We start from the raw sequence: 6,290 nt of genomic DNA, 5'->3' as shown, positions 1-6,290 counted from the left end.
GTAAGAGGATAAGGTTACTTAGTCTCTTATCTTAATCTGCTTCTTCCCTATGGTGGCTCATTAGGGCAGGACTCTGGCACCAAAAGCGAGGGGTCACACCTTACGCGGAATTTGTTAAAGGTTAACAATTCTGGACCAAATAAATAGTGGTTGTTAGGTTTCAGTTCCAAGAGTTGGTTGGCCTAATGGTTGAGAACGTCTTCATCCCAATGAAGGGGCATCTGATCACCCCAACCGGTGACATTTGTCCTGCCTCGCTGGGTCATTCATTGCCAAAATAGAAGTCTTTCACTTAGGGTAGCTTGAAACTGTTTTGCAAAAATTAGTTGGCCAAAATGTGGTGTTTAGCAAAATCTAATAAAAGTTTTATTCGTTTTTTCAGCAACAAGTTTTTGAAAAATGGCCACAAACTATAATAGCTTTACTTAGTTGCCGAGGAAATTAACTGGAGATATTTTTCAACATGGAAACACATGATCACGACTATTTTAATCATCGAGGGTCTCGTGTTTGCTTTTACAGAGGCCCATCCTTCTATTCTAGCTTCGAAATGCTGCTCGAAATGTTTTAGAGGCATATGAGTGATGGACACGCGACCAATGAGAAGGCTCGAGCCTATATATTGGCCAATCTTAATGACGTCTGGCCAGAAGCATGAGCCGAGGTCTCAGCGCGTTGAGTATCATGATACTCTCTCTTTTTTAGGAGATCAAATAAAGAAACGTGCAAAACTGCCATCCTATAGGGGGACACTCCTAGGGTGCCTCGAGGCGATGCACAGAAACTTTATTCAATCCAACGAAGGAGACCGAGGGATATGCTGTCGCACTTCCCGCTCCCACTTACTATGAACACTTTCTCCCTCTACCTTGATATTGACCTACCCAAACACTATCCTTTAGGGGGAAAATCCCAAGGTGCCACGAGGCCGAGGGTAGATCTCACGGTGTGAACTATATAGGAAAAACGTTAAAGGTTTAAATGAAGTATCATATGCCCTAGGTACCTCCCACTGAATGTTCTACCTAGGCGTTCATTAACCTAGACAATCCGGCTACTGATTTTAGTCTAAGTCATCTTTTTAAATCTGCCCATAAACAACGTTTGTCTATGAAAAAGACAAGTTCAAGTAGTCACATTTAAACACTTTAATGGACTATCCTTAACTTACATGCATGCATCAAATCTATCTAATTCACCTTTCCAGGTAGATTCCTAGGTAGGGGTGTTACGTTTTCGTCAACTTAAATACCCCAGCCTAGCCAGAACCCACATTAGACAAAAGGTCCCTTATAGATAGATTTGCTATATTTTAACCTTTTATTAGTCAATTTAATCCTATTAAACCAATTAAAAGATTAAAGCCTAAGGGGTTGCTAATCATATTAGAACCGTGATCTTAGGTTTATGTCATCCAAGTTTTAAACAATTTAAAACCATGAATTAAACCTAAGTGAGCATGCATGTCTTTCTTATTTTTTTTAGTTCTAATTTCTCTTTAACCTTTAAAAAGAAACAACTAAAACACATTGCGCATATCTAGGAGTTTATAACGCTTATAAAGAAACCTATGTAGATTCATGCAATGTTCGATCATTACTATACATAACGTTTATATACACGTAATAACCAAGCAAACATGCTTTCCATACACCCTTATACTATAACAATTATAATATAAAGATGATGCATGTCAATGATTTATATGCATGCATAAATATACCTTTTATATTATATGATGCATGAGCATGCTCTTATATAATTAAATCATGCTTCTCTAAATTATAACATTTATAATAAAGAGATGATACATGACCAATGCATAACCTAAGGTGGGATTTTCTATATGTGCATACCATATGACATATAATAAACATACATCTCATGTAATAAACCAAAGATTAATGGACCGAGATAAACCTTTACAAAACCAGAATGAAATAGTTCTATCTATTACATTTTTCATCGAGCAAATTGGTTCACAGAAGAATCGGGTCTTGAACTATCGGGTGAAGCTCCATCGTTTAGTAAACGCCGCAGGTAAATGATCGCTTAGTGCACACTAGACGATAGCGTGAAAAAACTAAATGATCACTTAGACGACAATGAGGCTGTGAAGCCTAATCGTATAGGCGATCGCTTAACACGCAAAGAGGTAAACGATTTATCGTGCGTTACTCTGCGATCGTTTAGTCAGGTACTAAGCGATAAAGCTTGTTGATCTAAACGATCGTCTAGTGCACACGCGCATTAAACAACACCCGAGCATCTGATACCCAGCAATCGCCTACCCCATCGTCTACACGACCCAATCAACTCTTGATCATCTTCTTCCTTGAAGAACAGCAACCCTTGCTCTGAACTTCTACACGAATGACTCAAGACTCAAACTAACTTTGAATTACAGATTCGATAACAATTAATTATGCCCAAAAATGCAAGGGCCTTTACAATTAACCGAAAATGTAAAAGAGTTAATCAAACTGAGGTTTCATCCCAGAAAACTCCATTAACCCACACATCCACAAACAATTTAACAATTAAATAGAGAGTAGATATGCTGCACCCACCAAGAATGCATATGCAATTCTTTGCATCAATGAAATTGGAATATCAGCAACCTAGCTCTGATACCAATTGAAGGAACTCTTAAACAAGAGTATCCATGAGCGAAAATGGATCTTTCCGACTCCATTATGACATAATTACCACACATACATTCTCACAAACAGATATGCATTGTAACACTAATTACTGGCATGCTTTAAAAAATAAAATACAAAAGACTGAGTAAACATACCCGTCGAAGACTTTCTTCAATCAAACTCAATCCAGCGAAAGCGAACTCCTCTACGCTTCTTATCGCCCAGCAAACAGTCACCTAACAGCACCAGAGTCATCTACACGATCGGTAGCGCATGAACCAACAACAACTGGGGACGACCCCACCATTCGAAGCCCTCGGTATTCTCAGAGTGAGAATCCAAAGGGTGGATTTTGATGGAATTGGTAGAGGGAGGAGGAGAAGACAATCGTATAGTACGAACAAGTAAGTGGGAGATAGCAGAATACTATCATATAGTCGGGTGCTTGTCTTTTAGAAAAAGGTACATGATCGTGTAGGTTTAGCTAAGCGATCATCTAGAAAATGGTAAGTGATCGTTTAAGTCCACTCGGTGCATTAAGCGATCATGTAGTAAAGTTAAGCAATCGTTAGATATCAAGGGCGATCCTTTACTGCGCAGGTGTGCAATCGTTTAGGACGATGGGCGCTATCGTACAGGCTCTCAACCCTAAGAGATCGTATGGATTCACACCGTGAGCGATTTTTCTGCATTCTTTTTTGTGTCTCGCAAAAATGAAAACAATTTTCATTTTATTCTTCAGTTACAATAACTGAATTCCATCTTCCCACTTTCGCTTGATTCCGGAGAATTACTCGGCCAATTATCTCATAACCGCCTAATTAATTAAAGAATGAATATAATCATGTTATATTCTTAACCTATAGTTTGATATCATATATCTACTATAGTTTTTTCTCCTCTACTTGATATAAATCATATTTATATCTAATTTCCTCCAAAATAATATATCTCATATATTCAGTTAATTATATCATATATAATTAACCAATTCAATTATATCATATATAATCAAATCCCCTCTTGTCAATTTGAACATTTCAAACTGACCAAAAAACTGATTCTCAACTTTATCCAATCTACCAAGGGGACCTTATGGACCTATGGCTCGAAGCTCCAATGGCACGTGAATAGCTGACTAAAATCTTTAGCCACGAGATCCACCATCCGTTAACTGCCAGACATTCCACTAATGACCAACAACTGAACTCTTCTTACCATAGATATATTTCTATGTCCATTGGATATAACCAATCATGAGCACGATTACCCTTCATAGATGCTCGTCAGTATAGCTGGACCAATTGACCATTTCACCCCTGTAGTTACATCTCACTCCTTAAGTACCATTGATCCCTCTAATGAACAATACAACATAGTTCAACTATGTGTGAACACCTCTCGGGCCAAGAGAAAGTGTGTGGCTCACATCGTTCAAGCCCTAGAATCAACCCTTAAGGAAGCTATCTATCTACTTACCCCTGCTTCAGGGAAGGAGTGAATTCCATCTTGTGTAGCTGAGTTCCCAGCTCCCAAATCAAACGAATCCATAAAGTGGTAAGTTTGAGTCGGTGACCTGGCCACTCGCACCCATGCAAATCAAAGTACCGCCCTCAATGGCAGAAGTTCTCAACTCACTCAGAATTGAGGTCATGTCACTTTTGGTCATCCTAGTGAAGTGAAGTCTCTGTCATGAACAGTGTTATATAACGAGACGTTAACACTTTGTGATTAGATCTTATACAAACTCTTTGTATAGGATGCCCCCGCTCGCATGTCCCCTACACGAATGATCAGGATCAGACTATTTGTGACAAGTCATATATACACATCTAGATGTGTATAAGAGACAGGGACACCCCCGCGAATGATCAGGATCAGACTATTTGTGACAAGTCATACACTTTTGACCATTCCACAAAATGGGTCGCATCTGTAGCATTACAAGGGATAAAGTTTCCCTCCTATATCCATATACTACAGACCATTTTGGTTATCACTTAATACATGATCCACTTGTATGTCACCACATACATGCTTAAATTACATCTAGATAACTAGGGATTTTAGGTTTATTGGTTTGTGGTAAAGCAAATCAAACATTCAACTGAGCAAAATCAAGATGTGAAGTAAATATCATATATTATACATTACAAGCGTTCTTAAAAACAATTTATAAACTATAAGACACGAGACTTTAGGGCATCTACCCCAACAATATCAACCTTTGAGGGGTAGTCCTAAAAGTTGTGAGTGACTAAGTATTTATAATGTTTTTAAAGAAACCATGTTTTTAAAAAAGATTATTCTCATGCTAGCTAGTTCTACAAAGTAGTTTTCCAAGCAAACTATGAGTTGTGTTTTCAAACACATGCCATGTATGAAAGTTTACTGAAAAACTATTTATATGTTAAATACATAAATCATGCGTTAAAGCCTTTAAAGACATGTTTCTATGTGTTTTGCTTTACATGCATTAAAGAGGAAGTCATAGTATGACTAGTATACTTTAAGCTCGATACTGAGGGACATTGAGAAGGTATCTGAGTAGTAGTACCTAAGGTATGACGTTACTTATAATCACGTGCACGTAGGTAGTTAAAGTTAGAGATTGAACAAAAGGGTTCTCTCTTGATTAAGTCAAAGACTGAGCAAAAAGGATTCTCTCTTGACTAAGTAGTTGACATTGGGATTTAACCACAGCAGGGTTATTCTCAACTAAGGAACAATTTAATGTTTTATGATGAAAACAGCTCTACATGTTTCATACTTGGAAAATGTTTATATTTCAGTACAAGGTTATTGTAAAGATTTATATTACAGTATGATCTCTTTATTGAGACTTATGCATGAGAATCTGTTTTCCTTCTTAAGTCACTCATTGGGCTAGCAAGCTCACCCCTATTTTAAATGTTTTTCTTTCCCCCAGGTAGCAGTCAAATCCTAGCTCTGCATCTGCTCTGCCACTAAAGACAAAAGTTGTTGTAACCTGTCAGCTAGGTGGTTACTATAAATATTTATACACATGTTATAGTTGTTCATGTAGGGACTAAGTTTAGGTGTTGGGACTTATGAAACTTGTAATGTAATCTCTATAAATGTTTTGTGTTTAATAGTAAATGTTTATTTGGCCATAGAGGCAGCCGCTGTGTTTGAGATTGAATGTTGATACCAGATTATTTCTACTAGAGTTAGTAGGCAGTAAGTGTCATAAAAAGGTTGATAACTGTTGCAGTCATGTCTCCTTCTAGGCTAAGAGAGTAGTCTGGGAGGGGGCGTGACGTTTATAAAATAGAACACTTTAGTAGAAGATTAATAGTATATGAGATATATTATTTCTAACTCTCACATCCCTAAGAGTTTACACAGTGAGATTTATGCTCGGCTTTGAGTTGCTATTAGTGGCAACCTCCCTTTAGAAAATGTTTGCATAGGTCAATAAAAAGGTGAATAGGGGAAGTAGTTCATAGTAAATGGGTGAAGGGTGTGTGTCAACATATCCTACAGTCTCTTCCATTAGGTCACATCGTGAGACTCCTATGTTGCACCGGCTGGTTGACTTTATGCGACCCTTTCTAGTCGTTTAGCAGCAGCTTGAGATTATCAAATTTTTAACATACTTATTTTGGATGAGCCAAGCTCAGT

The sequence above is a fragment of the Benincasa hispida genome, chromosome 9 (assembly GCF_009727055.1).
Source record: "Benincasa hispida cultivar B227 chromosome 9, ASM972705v1, whole genome shotgun sequence".
Lineage (NCBI taxonomy): Eukaryota > Viridiplantae > Streptophyta > Magnoliopsida > Cucurbitales > Cucurbitaceae > Benincasa > Benincasa hispida.
The sequence above is the reverse complement of the archived record's forward strand: the minus strand, read 5'-3'. Positions refer to the sequence as shown.